Source organism: Nilaparvata lugens, chromosome 8 (genome assembly GCF_014356525.2).
Source record: "Nilaparvata lugens isolate BPH chromosome 8, ASM1435652v1, whole genome shotgun sequence".
Lineage (NCBI taxonomy): Eukaryota > Metazoa > Arthropoda > Insecta > Hemiptera > Delphacidae > Nilaparvata > Nilaparvata lugens.
In genome coordinates this window covers 30,292,063-30,307,071 of record NC_052511.1, presented here as the reverse complement: position 1 = coordinate 30,307,071, position 15,009 = coordinate 30,292,063, and the positions used below count along the sequence as shown (strand labels likewise).

At 35.0% G+C, this 15,009-nt stretch overlaps 1 protein-coding gene across 3 annotated transcripts in view; it reads right to left on the bottom strand.

The window, feature by feature from the left end:
* The window catches only part of LOC111047136 (CUGBP Elav-like family member 4), a 461,039-nt gene that overhangs the window by 436,226 nt on the left and 9,804 nt on the right, over positions 1 to 15,009 (bottom strand). The window contains exon 1 of one of the 3 annotated variants that reach the window (XR_005572035.1): positions 4,755 to 5,266. The exons of the other annotated variants lie outside the window; for them this stretch is intronic. The gene's annotated coding sequence lies outside the window, so the exon portion shown is untranslated. Of the gene's footprint in view, positions 1 to 4,754; positions 5,267 to 15,009 lie in introns of those variants that run through there. 3 annotated transcript variants of the gene reach the window in all.

Sequence of the window (15,009 nt, the reverse complement as noted above, 5' to 3'; positions counted from 1 at the left end):
TTAAATGTTTAAAGTTTAAATGTTTAAATGTTCAAATGTTCAAATGTTAAATGTTTAAATGGTTAAATGTTTAAATGTTCAAATGTTCAAATGTTTAAATGTTAAATGTTAAATGTTAAATGTTTAAATGTTCAAATGTTCAAATGTTTAAATGTTCAAATGTTTAAATGTTTAAATGTTCAAATGTTCAAATGTTTAAATGTTTCTTTAACATTCATGTCAAATTGTATGTAACTTTTTTAATTGCGCGTCGACGTATATACAAGGTTTTTGGAAATTACGCATTTCAGGATAATATGAAAGGAAAAGGAGCCTCCTTCTTTTACGCCAATATTAGAGTAAAATTCAGACTATAGATTCAGCCTATTCATCAAAAATCAGCTGTCAAGTGATTACACAGATGTGTGGAGATTGCTGTATAAGGTCTATAGTTTCTATCAGTTACTTGTGGATGAGAATACTGCGTGAGGTCTACTGTTCACAGAACTACTAGTGGTAATACATGCTGCAGGGTGCAGAAAATATAACTTCATTAATTGACTGATGTTTGTAGCAGTCAGCGGACAAACCAAGATCTCCTGACATGAAATTTTGAAGATGTATTTTATGATTATTGGATAGTGTTATACATTTTCAGTGTGGAGAAATAGTTTTTATGACTGTTATGAGAAACAACATTGTTTTGATTGTTGAGAGAAACAATCATGAGCTCCTTAACATCATTACATATAATTCAATGAAATTATATGAGTTATCCAGTTCCTCAGCATTTTAAATTTACTAATAACTTGCACGAATAATTCATTTTCTTTCTGATCACAAGCTATAATTTTAGGCCGTGCTAGTAAAGTTACTGTAAATTACGAGACAAGTACTGGACACATCACGAGCTGCAGTATGTCACGTAGCAGCTGGCAATCTACAAAAACGTATTGTGAAAAATGCTGCCACAAAGCCGGCGAAATTTTGCGGCGAGCAAATGAGCAAACAAGGCCTGCATTCCAGTTCCGCGTCGGCGTCCAAACGTCAAATAATTCCGGAATTCCAAAGCGAGACAAACGGCTGGTATGGGTCGGGAAGAACAGCACTGTACTATGTACAGTTCGTGCAGCATTCTCAGCACTGACGGATGGATATATATTGTAAACAGTTTAAATTTAGACAAGAAGAGTTTACTCGAAGCTGTCAGGGTTGTAGGTTCCGTTCGGCCCTCGAGCACACAAAAACGCTCGCTTAACCTAAACAGAGTCAGTGCACGAGTGTAAACAAGTACAGGATCGAGTGCATGCTTTTTAGGATGGACCTCAGCTATCGATTGCTCCGAAAGTCAGGCCAGCTCGATTCAGACAGTGATGATAGCACACTCAAGGGGGTGATGATAGTAATAGTAATGAGCTCTTCCCACCCGACTTACTTCGATATTAGTGTTCTAGATTTCAGAATTGGTTGTGCTAGAAGTTGGATCGTATTACTTGGGGAGATTCTATGTTTCAAATCGCATAGAAATTTCTCTCAAGCTCTACTTGATTCGCTTGTGATTTGGTTGAAATTTGTTCATCCGCTTTTCATTGTAGTGATTGTTATATTGCAAGACAATCTGGACAGTTTTTCGAAAAAACCGTCAAATGATGGTACGAGTTTCATTCTAGAGCCCTCCTGTACTACCATAATAGTTTAAGCATTCGCAAGAGATTTCAGAGGAATGTTAGTGATTTTTTTAGATAATATGGCGTTACCGGGGTTGTCAATCTTAAAAATGTTTTGCTTTGTTCAATGTACTATAGTTATCCACTCCAATGAAATATTTCTTCATTTATCATTGTTTTTTACAATAAAAACAGTGTCAAGACTGTTTTACTGGTTTCAATACAAGTTGGTTAAATCATTATTTCTCATCAGGAAAATATCAAATTGGACTGTCTCCTGAGTGTGGGAATAATACAGATTTGCTGTCAGACTAGTTTGTTATCTCATGTATTTGATATTCGATATTTTTCAATTTTCAAAATTGGAATTCCTTTTTTTTGGCTCCAATTGAATTCATCGAAAATTTCATAGAAATTCTCTGAGGACTGAGGCTGAGACTATTTGATTTCAGATAGAGAAGTTTTGAGGATTTTTTTACTAGGCTGGTGAGACATTGAAATGACTCTTGGAACACAAATAGATGATTTCGAGGATTATGCAATATTCATCCAGCACAAGACGTTTTTTTTCTTCTGTAGGTGGATTTCTTCTGTTTCATATATCGTATATCCAGAGCGAATCAATATTCACTGGCAAATCTCTCCATAATGATGTCAATTGTGTAGTCACTGCAAGGCTGATGTCTAGGCATTAAAGAAGCAGTTATATCCATTCCTGGACAATTTTATTATTTATGCTTATCCTGATGCAGATGATAAGAGCAACAATGATTATAAAGAGGGTATGGATTTATCATTTATAACTGATAAAATTGCATCTCAATCAATCTCATTAGAATGTCTTCGTTATAAATTACTTCAAAAAACATCTCTGTTCGACCAATAGTGCTCTGCGGTCAATAAATGATTCAATTACAAAGTTTCAAGTATCTACTTAGTATTTTATTTATTTCAAAATCAATTGAATATGCATTCGCATATCGAGAAGGATCCACCAATAAGATTTATAAGATTCGTAAACAGGAGAAAATTTATCTAGGAAGGAATTTTCAAATGATATAGTGTTAAATTAGGCCTACAACCCAGTTCATCAAAAAAACTATCATGAAAGAATCATTTTGATGAAGGAACATGAAATGACGAAATTTACTAGCGCGAAAGCGAAATTATCCAAACTAAAGGATTGTATGCACTGTAGGTTTTTCAGGATACTATTTGAATGTTTTTATTTCATCGCTAAAATTCAAATCATAAACTATCGAATATTCATAGTAGCAGTGACTGGAAAGTAGACTTGCAGAATACTCGAGTAACTGCGATAAAGGACGCAAAGTTCCTGATCACATAAAAAAATATTATACCAATAGTTGATTCCTCTTTTTATAAGAAGTAAGTTAGTGAGTTGATGAGATATGGGGTTCAAAGTGAATAGAAATACAATTGAAAGCATAAACATAACAGCCTTAATGAGGATCAAATTTCGGTTTTGAAGTCTTCAAATATGAAGTAATATGGAATATTATTATTTTCTCTGAGTGAGATAAAAATATGACATGCTGTTAATAATAATAACTGAGTGAAGAAACGTGATGAAATAAAAAATCATAGAAGATGGAAAATTATTCTACAAGTAACAACTTCCGATAATTTGTCTAGCTCTGATCTATTTCTTCTCGTGTTTGAGGAGGAATGTGATAATCTATTTAGCAGGTTCAAGAGAATTTATTTATTCATCCATTAATTCATTTATTTATTCATCCAATCATTCAGAATTATACAAGTTACAGAAAAGTACCACAGGCCCGAAACGGTTCAAATTTTAATTTATACAACAGTCCAATTAATGTAGCCAAAGGTTAAGTGTGTCACTTCAAAATTCTTCAATTACACACTCAATTTACAATCCATACTCACAAGAATCATTTATAAATTGAAAAAATACTTCTAAATCGAATAAAATTAATTACAAATAATTGGAAAATTCCAAACTTTGAAAAAACTATAAAATTTTGGGACCGAAAAGACAAACACACTATCACAGACAAACTTATCACAGTTTGAGAATATCATGTTCCAAAACATCTAAAATTGTATCAGATTTTGTGAAATAAGTGACCACAGTGGAAAATGGACAGACTGGACTTACAAGCTGCTGACTTCATAAATTACTTATTCAAATTTTAACATTACTAAGTAATACAGAGTAATACTTACACTACTAAGTACTACTAATGCCCCAGTAAAGTGGTTGCATTTGGGGAATTCTGGCATCTGTGATGGCTTGTGTCTGGAACAGAAAGAAACAAATTTTACCTTCTTGTAAAAAATTGTTTCCTTCTGATCAGTTTTGACAGTGTATAACTCAAACATTAAATTTTATTAAAACAGTATAAGAAAAGTGAGGTTAGACCTACCTGGCAATCTTTTCTTTCGTGCGTTTCCATGTACTTTTGTCAGGAGTTTTCTTTGTTGGTTTTTCACCATCTTTGATTGGAACTACAAACTCTTCCATTACTGAACTAATAATTGGTAGAATGGAGTAGAAATTAGAAGAATTCTATCAATAACTACTGCTAACAATCACAAACTATCAGCTTTGTATCCCACTCAAAGCAGACGACAGACGGACAAAGAGCAGATAGCTGGCGCACGATTGGTCGAAAGTGATCACATGACCTGCTAGTAGCCGTTATGCATCAAAACTTACATGTTCCTTTGGATCATGTGAGTTTTGCTACTAACCTCACTTTTTGTCATTAAATTTTGAATAAGAACAAGCTGGTTTTGTTGTAAACCAATAGCATAGCAATGTTTAGCTCAAGAAGAAGAACAAGATGACAGTGCCATCTCAATTTCGCATTTTTTTGGAACATGTGAGTTTTGACTCTCACCTCCTCACTTTTGTCTACTAATGCATGTGCGATAATTATCATGATCTTTTCGCCTGAGGCAGAGCATTTCATGTAATGTATAGGATGCTAGGAATCTAAATCATATAATTTACAATAATTGTTCCGAATTATAATATTCTCATTCAAAATAGATTTGTGAGATTGATTTATGTGTAATGAAAATGAAGCATTAATAAATGTGAAGAGATATACATACACGATTTTCCTTATGTGGTACGCTGAAAGATGACTGGTAAATCACAACTTTCTTCAAAACCCGTAAACTCTACGACCATTATTATACAAATGTCACAACTATTTTCATAAAAAATCCGAACTATAAACTAGCTTACTAAGGCTATCTAGGATCGACCAACAATAAAGCTAATGATGTTTCTGTGCAACAGTTTCCTTTAGTAGTTGTTAACAAGCACACTTGGTTTTCAACAATCCGCTGCCGCTGTGTTGTGAAATTTGTTTTGTTTTCAATCAATCACCTTTGCGGAGGAGAGAAAGACGAACAGGAAAATTATTTTTGAAAACTGAGGATGTTTTATCGCGTTCACGTCTAAACAATAAGTGGATGATTGGAAGATGAGTGAACAGATGATGATAAAGCATTAAACACGCGTTATCGCGAAATTTACACGGGAAGGTAAAGTGATTTGTGAAAACGTGACGGAGGGAGAGTCACGTCCGGTTAAGCTGGTTGCAGCTCTTTCAACGCGCGGCGCCTTATCACTACTGGACTAGACCATCGCTCGGCTCCTATTGGCTCTCGCGCTTGCGCCTGTCTTGCTTCCCCCACCACCATGCCGCTTTTCTCATACCTTACTACCCACCTATATACACAGGCCGTTATAAATAGCACATACCTTCAGCATTAACATTGTGTTCTCTCTCAAATCAACCACCCCCTCAATATTGTTATCACCTCTTCCACCAGTCTCGATAACTTCATCAGGGAAAAAGATGAATTGATGATGAATAATATTACTATAGGAATACCGTCAGCCCTCAATAAAATTCAAGTAATTTGGGGTAAACAAAAATATCGTTGATGATCAAATTCAATAAACGAATAGAATATGTATTCTCCACCTCCACTACTTCTAGATGAAGTTTACCAACAATCTCGAATGAAGCAATCACACTATCATGACTCACAGGTGAATATATCAAGTATATCGCTAATCTCCCGGAATGATCAAATGTTGTAATTTATCACTGATCCGATAGTTGTTTGAAATTATTCGGTAGATGATAATATAATAATTATGATAACTAGATTTGGAACCATGAAACACTCAATAGTTTTCTCTGAGATAATTCTGAACGATTTCATCACAAACAGACTGACATTGAACAAATCTGATCTCCAACATGAAAGGTGAAGACTCCAATACGTATTTGTACATACATATTATTGTATCATGTTGTCAATGTTTCGTGGTATACTTATACTGTATTCATTTTTTTCTGTTGAAAAATAACTTTTCTAATCATGTGGTTCCTCTCCATCATGTTTCTGATCAGTGTGATTATTATTCTGTCGTTCAAGTTGAGTATAGTGTTTCATTATTGATTGTGTTATCATGATTATTGTCATGTATTGTGCTTCTATCAATTGATTACAGTCCTCATGGGACAAATACATTTCTATTTTATGGTACCTAGTCCTCTCCTCTCAGTTCGAGATTTCTTATCCTCTCAAAAAACACAGAATTTCTTCTTTTCTTTATTCTTCTACTTGTACCCAATCCATCTGCAGAAACTAAAGAAAACCATTCCAAGCTGCAAATCTTCTATGTCTCGGTTTCAGTCTGAAAATCGACCTCGACAACTTTTCTTGGCCTAGATATATCATGGCTGAGGTACACCACAAAAACTTTTCTACTCTCTTTTCTTTCAGATCTTTCTCGTTGAACTAGTAGAGAGTGAATAGGAAAAAACTCTCAGTCAGTCTTGAAGCTTCAAAAGAGATTGTTCTCTGGACACCAACTCTTCTAATGGGCAACTCATTCAAAATAGATTTGTGAGATTGATTTATGTGTAATGAAAATGAAGCATTAATAAATGTGAAGAGATATACATACACGATTTCCTTATGTGGTACGCTGAAAGATGACTGGTAAATCACAACTTTCTTCAAAACCCGTAAACTCTACGACCATTATTATACAAATGTCACAACTATTTTCATAAAAAATCCGAACTATAAACTAGCTTACTAAGGCTATCTAGGATCGACCAACAATAAAGCTAATGATGTTTCTGTGCAACAGTTTCCTTTAGTAGTTGTTAACAAGCACACTTGGTTTTCAACAATCCGCTGCCGCTGTGTTGTGAAATTTGTTTTGTTTTCAATCAATCACCTTTGCGGAGGAGAGAAAGACGAACAGGAAAATTATTTTTGAAAACTGAGGATGTTTTATCGCGTTCACGTCTAAACAATAAGTGGATGATTGGAAGATGAGTGAACAGATGATGATAAAGCATTAAACACGCGTTATCGCGAAATTTACACGGGAAGGTAAAGTGATTTGTGAAAACGTGACGGAGGGAGAGTCACGTCCGGTTAAGCTGGTTGCAGCTCTTTCAACGCGCGGCGCCTTATCACTACTGGACTAGACCATCGCTCGGCTCCTATTGGCTCTCGCGCTTGCGCCTGTCTTGCTTCCCCCACCACCATGCCGCTTTTCTCATACCTTACTACCCACCTATATACACAGGCCGTTATAAATAGCACATACCTTCAGCATTAACATTGTGTTCTCTCTCAAATCAACCACCCCCTCAATATTGTTATCACCTCTTCCACCAGTCTCGATAACTTCATCAGGGAAAAAGATGAATTGATGATGAATAATATTACTATAGGAATACCGTCAGCCCTCAATAAAATTCAAGTAATTTGGGGTAAACAAAAATATCGTTGATGATCAAATTCAATAAACGAATAGAATATGTATTCTCCACCTCCACTACTTCTAGATGAAGTTTACCAACAATCTCGAATGAAGCAATCACACTATCATGACTCACAGGTGAATATATCAAGTATATCGCTAATCTCCCGGAATGATCAAATGTTGTAATTTATCACTGATCCGATAGTTGTTTGAAATTATTCGGTAGATGATAATATAATAATTATGATAACTAGATTTGGAACCATGAAACACTCAATAGTTTTCTCTGAGATAATTCTGAACGATTTCATCACAAACAGACTGACATTGAACAAATCTGATCTCCAACATGAAAGGTGAAGACTCCAATACGTATTTGTACATACATATTATTGTATCATGTTGTCAATGTTTCGTGGTATACTTATACTGTATTCATTTTTTTCTGTTGAAAAATAACTTTTCTAATCATGTGGTTCCTCTCCATCATGTTTCTGATCAGTGTGATTATTATTCTGTCGTTCAAGTTGAGTATAGTGTTTCATTATTGATTGTGTTATCATGATTATTGTAATGTATTGTGCTTCTATCAATTGATTACAGTCCTCATGGGACAAATACATTTCTATTTTATGGTACCTAGTCCTCTCCTCTCAGTTCGAGATTTCTTATCCTCTCAAAAAACACAGAATTTCTTCTTTTCTTTATTCTTCTACTTGTACCCAATCCATCTGCAGAAACTAAAGAAAACCATTCCAAGCTGCAAATCTTCTATGTCTCGGTTTCAGTCTGAAAATCGACCTCGACAACTTTTCTTGGCCTAGATATATCATGGCTGAGGTACACCACAAAAACTTTTCTACTCTCTTTTCTTTCAGATCTTTCTCGTTGAACTAGTAGAGAGTGAATAGGAAAAAACTCTCAGTCAGTCTTGAAGCTTCAAAAGAGATTGTTCTCTGGACACCAACTCTTCTAATGGGCAACTCATTCCTAATAAGAATTAGGATTTCTTTTGGTTCACAGAATAAGAATGAACTCTCCAATATTATAATTTTTCTATGACCTCCTCTTGACTAATCAATTTACTAAATCAGTTCGAAAACCAACCATCAAAAGTAGCCAGATAAAAAGCTTTTTTCATAATTCGAAACTAGTACTAGACTTCTAACTGAGCTGACGCTTTAAGAACTCGATACTGAAAAGGAAGTCATGCAGATATTCATCTGCGAAATAGTTAGAAATTTACTGTGATTTCTCTTGGTCGATTTGTTGATATCACCATGTCAAATACACAATCAATAGTAGTCATGAAGTTGAAGTTTTCGGATCTTCAAGAAGAGGTGATTATCCACTCTATCAGATTCAGAATGTTCAAAATTCACTCTCACTCACACACATTAACTTTGTGTTTACATTAGTGATTTACAATAGATCATTTTTGGTGAAGGCAGTTAGATTGTGGAATGCATTGCCAGACAATATTAAGTTGTTGGGTGGCGGGGCTCGGTTCGCGCGTGCAGTTGTTGATTGGCTGTTGGGTGGCGGTGGGCTTGTTTGAGTCGGTAGACGGGGCTTGATCTTGCTATCATTAAAGTTATCAGTATCCTCATAGGATGCTCACTAGTGTGAATGTTCAATGTCTGGTGTGTGCTTGTCTTTTAAATTTCTATTATTTTCGCAGTTTTTTCCTTGTCTATAAAACATTTTATTCTGCAAAACGTATTCCATTGCAATTCTGTATCTATTACATTTCTCAAAAATATGTATTGATTAGATAACTACATCTTATCCTTTTTCTTTTCGAAATTTTTCCTATTTAAAATCTTCTTATTAGCTATCTGATCTTTTCTTTATCTTTTCCATCTATCACTTTTCTTTATAATACTGTTAGGCCTACACAGGTTCTTTTTTTTTAAACCCATATCCACTATTCATAAAATAGACAAATTTCATCTTTGATTCCAATTCTTACTGTATCAATTCTCTTCAGTAGCTTGTCTTTTATTTTGTTTCAATTTATTTTTTGCTTTTTCTTTCAGCAGTGAAGTGATTGAGTTTATTGAAAAACACTTCTTATTTTCTAAAATACTTTTATTATTCAATATTGATCTCTCATATTTATTACATTTTATTGTCATTTCTTGCTCCAATTATTTTGTTATCTCTACATATTTTGTATTGTATTGTTTGCTAACGACGTGATTAAGTGGTGGAGTGGACAATATTGTCCAAACTTCGCCACGTCAACATGAATAAAAAAGTCATTCCATTCTATTCTATTAACTCTCATGAAAAAAGCTGATATCTATCCTCATTATAGGTTTATATTAATCTCATAATGAGGGAGAATCAGTGAGATTGACCTGCCTGTGTGGTTACCTCATTAAATAAAGTCAAAAAATATTAGAATTTATCACGATGGATATATATTTTGATAGCTATTTAATATATTTAAAGAAAAGTAATTTTTATTTGCAGACGGTCAATTAGAACCGAATAAAACACCAGAATAATTCCAGTCAGTTCATCATCCCAGTCATTGTTTTCTTTTTAAATCTGGAATCTGGACATTCATTGGAGTAAACAATGATCTAATGAACATTGAGCACTAACGATGCTCAAACAACTTTCAGTCATCTGGATAATCACATCTTGTCGTCACTTGTTACTTGTTGATTTATGGTGGAACATTGCTGACACATCACATTGCATTGACTGGAAATCGGAGACCGATTCACAATAATTGAAGAGGAGACTCACTACTTGTGCTCTGATGTGATTGTCACAGCACATAATGAAGTACTTTTTACTGGAGTGTGACACAAAGAGATGGGATTTGGTAGATGTGGCAACTGTAATCAAGGTTATTTGTGCTTACCTTTGTATGGTCCGGTTCAATGAAAGGTGAGTTGCGTCCAATAAAGTTTGCTTGAGATTTACTTGTAAAAACACAGAGATCAATACAATGAATGATGATGATGATGTTTGGTATCTTATACTAGCTTCCGACAGGAATTCCTCACCAATATAAACCATGGGAATAGAAACACACATATGTTGTCAAATTCTACACAGTTCTATTTGGTACAGGACCATGGTTTCGTGACCACACAGCTCACATTTTCAAGCTGACTTTCTAAATGTGACCTGTGTGGTCACGAGACCAAATGACAATGACAGTTTTTTTCAGTTTTTACTATTTTCATAGCTTGGAGTTGAACGAGTATTATATTATTCGTACATATATCTTTGCTCGGAACTCGTTCAGACTCAATTCCAGTTACTTCTATTCAAATTGGTGGAATCGTCAATCTCATTATTATAGCACTCACAACAACGGTTGACTAACTCACATGTGATTCAACAGCTTTCAAGCTCACATTTCTATGAAAGGAAGTTTGAGGCGTGCAATGTTGTGCAACTAGCTGTGCGAGAATTATCAGAATTGCACCAGCACTGCGCTGCCTTTCGTTCGAGATGCTCCTCTTTCTGTCTGCTCCACGTCCGAAGTTCGATGGACTTCTGCAAGAGATTCCCGCACGGTGGGAGGCAATAGAGAAAGATAAACGATTGAAGAAGAGAGGATAGTGATGGGTAGAAGAGAGAGAGTGTGAGAGAGGTAAGGGAAAAAGAGCCCCTTCTATGTGTACTTTGGCCCGATTTACGGCACAGCTAATAGTTTTGGCACGATTTCTTGTTCTAGACACATAGACGCGAAGCAAGCCAACGGAGCAATTTAGCCCCTTGAACGGTCTCCTCACTGCCTGCCAGAGCAAGCTTCTTCCGTTACACTCTGTATAGTGTGCATCCCAGTCGCACTTTCCTTGTCATTATTACACCCCACTATAACACCCCCATGACACCCCTTCCTAAATTCGCCCCCTCCACCGAACTACGAGCCCAAGTTATTAGTTTTTTCATACATTTACATACAGAACACCAAATTAATCTCAGTTTTTCTATGGGGAAGGCGCCAGAGCAGTATTGGTGTACAAAAATACTTTCACATGCATTATTGGAAATACTTTGAATCAACTATTATTTTTATCGATCTACATATGAGCACTACCAATACTAAAATAGCTCCTAATGATTGCTTTACCAATAATAACATCGATATCGGGGCACCGAGCTTCGCTCGTTATTTATTTATGAACTATTGATAAACAGAACACAATTCTTTAAAATGATTGGGGAAGGACTAACAGGCACAGCCCAAATCTGTTCCTTCACCGAATTCTGATTCATACACTATAAATAGTCCAGAAAGTAGGTTATAATCCATACACTTGAATTCAGGTTCAATTTAACATTTAAAAACAAAAAAGTTCTAATTCAGATTATTTACAAGCCAATTTGAATAACAAAATAACACTCACTGATCACTTAAAATTGTCAAATAATGAATAACTTTGAAAATTATATTATATAGTTTAGAATGATTATCATGAATGTCATGTCAACAAATCAGATTATTTTTAAGTCGATTAAAATTTCTAGATAATATTTCTCGATTACACAGCTAGAAAAATTTCAGTCTCTTCCACACACGCATCTTCTGTTTCAACAGACGACGTAATTAACATCTATTTTTCAAAGGATGAATAATTGTTATCCTTTTCATGTCCTTCAGCGAGTTTTTTTCAAGGATGAGATCTAGTGCAATCGAATTTTTATATCATAAATTTATCACATTGTGTACAAATAGGCTACTTAACAAGAGGAAAGGCACAACAGGCACATGCCCAAAACTGTCCCAATTCCAATTTAAACTATACTGTCCAAATAAAAATGTTGGTTATGTCACTTTCACTTTTCAAAATATAATTTACGCTCTCCAATACTCAGATAAACAAGCAAATTTTGAATCAAACAGATACTATTAGAGTCTAAAATCAAAAAATCCGGAATAGAAACTTAATAATTATTCAAAAAGTCCAAATTCACTATGTATTTACAAATTTCGTTAGAGCCGTTTTCGAGATCCGTTGAACATAAATAACCAGATAGCCAGACAACCATATAAAAAAATGAGGACAGATATACAGAAATTGCGCACTTAATATAATAGAATGGCTATTATTAAATTTATTCTGATAAATAGTCAATAAGATTATTGAAAAGTCGTTATCTAATAGCGAGAGCTGAGATGGAATATGAGTGATACTATGACCAGATGCATTCATAAATTCTAGAGAAGATACTATTGAATGGAGAGAGCATGGATGCGTAATCTTGTGAATAGTCTCATATTAGAAAATAGGAATACGTTCACTTTGAGTGCATGGAATAAGAGACTGAGGAGAAATCGTTGATTTTACAGCTTCTTCTGTAGTTTTTCTCCATCAATTTTCTCTTCCTTTCTCCAGTATATTTTTCTATTTCTTTATATTCTTCTCTTACTCCTTGCATAAATATTATCTTTCTCCTACTTCCAACTTTCACTAATCTATCTCCCTCGTAAGGCTCTGCAGGAGGGGGACCATGTCGAATTGCCATCTCCTTAAGCATAATGTTGATTGGGATTCCTTATAACTCGGTTGATTTTCATCCGAACGTTCCAGTCAATATCTCATTTTTAAGGTCTGTTAATCCTCTATTTAAGTTGCGAGGTGGGAATAGATATTTCTCGAGAAAACATTTATATTACTCTAATACTGAAACTTTTATGTTTTTCTCCTGGCGTTTTTTATGAATATTTTGGAAATTTATCTTGCAATATGAATTAGTTTTGATGACGTATTTATACGTTTCAATGTTGAAGTATTATTCTTCTGCTCTCTCTTCTTCTACTCATGTATTCACTTATTCGATTACAAAATTGGGGAGAAAAAACAGACACTAGGCCAAAATGATATAGTGTGCAACCTGTGAATTTTGTAATTTTCAAACTCACTCAATAAAATGTACTCTTATTCTTTCACCTCTTCTGATTTTCATTTTTCTTGCTCTCATCTTTCTTTTTATACAATCTTCTTCTCCTCCTCCTCACTACCCCCTCCTTCTCTCTACCCTCTCCTCATACTCTCCTCAATATCCCGCTCCTTCTCCTCCCCCTTCTATGACTTCTCCTCATCCATCGTCACCTTCCTTTCCACCACCTGAGTCACGTGATCCATGGGCCAAACGCTTGGTCCTCCTCTGCCGTAAGTGACGTGCCTGATTTATGTTTTTCGTCCATTCTTACCTCCTCCCACCACCCGATTCTTTCTGCAAGTCCTTCATCACGTCATTCTTCTTGCCTGCTTTGTTCAGCACGGCGCGGGTTTCGCCAAGACTAGGAAGACGTCCGTTCGTCTTGGTCCCCTTTTCAAACTTGAATAGTACTACTCCAATGAATAACGGCCTAAATTTTGATTTAAGACGTTTTGTCAGCCTATATTTCAACTTGTCCATTTTCCATCTCTTGCTTTCATCTCACTTCGTCCCTTCACATCATTTTATCTCTGCCATTCTTCTCTTCTTGCATATCCTTCAATCTCCAATCACTTATTTTATATCCATACGTTTTTCCATGAAATATTTCAAAGCATATCCTTGAATATTTTATTAATCATATGCACATGTATTAAATTCTGTGTGTGTTTTGCCATCGAATTCTGTCAACACAGTGTTGTTTGTTCCCCACAACATAAATTTTTATCGACTTCTGAATAGCTATTCATGTTTTTACCTGCGATGTATATTGAATCAGTATAATATATCAAGTACCTAATCATTCATTTCTGTTATAATATCATCTCTGTCTCAAATATTCGTCTTATTCAGGTTTGATTATCATTTTCATGGAATTAAGTATGTGTTGAAATGATGAAAATACTTATCATAGTTATTGGAATTCCGTATTTCTGAGACCAGAAAATAGTTTATCATGACTACATGAAACCAGTCGCAAATAGCAGTATTCAACATTCCTGGTTAATCACCCTTCTCAAAGTTCATGTCCCATGCAACTATGCCAGTTATTTTGTGCACTCTCATGTGATAGTGAATGACTCAAATGATAACGGTGTACATTACAAAAGGTAATAATAGAAAACCGCTGCAATTAGCTCCCTTTTGAAGTTGCTAGATCAAATTCGACTGAATTCTATGTGTAACCATATCCTTTCCACTAGGCACCAGGCATATCAGTTTTATTCAAACGCAGATGATTTCCAATCCAGGATTTCTCTTGTCAGCACTGGCACTATAATGATACGCCTATGAAAATGATAATTTCAAGTTGATAGCGCATGAAGGTTGATTTCAACCAACATAGAAACGCCACAAATTCGAACCAGCGCCGGTGAAAATTGATTCAGCTTTTCTGTTTATTCAGTCAGCAGTTGTTATTTCTGCTTTTACATTGTTGTTGCCTCGAATTTGTTCCATAAAAATCTTCCAGTGGTCTATGCTTTAATGATCTGATTCATGTATCTATAACTCTAGGACATGATTCGTAATACTCCCGAGGTAACTTCAAGATAAGTTGGCTCCAAATTCATCAACAACTATTGATTATTTTTTGTTTGGTTTATTCATTAAAATGGAATTGTATATTTGTATAATCTATTCCAT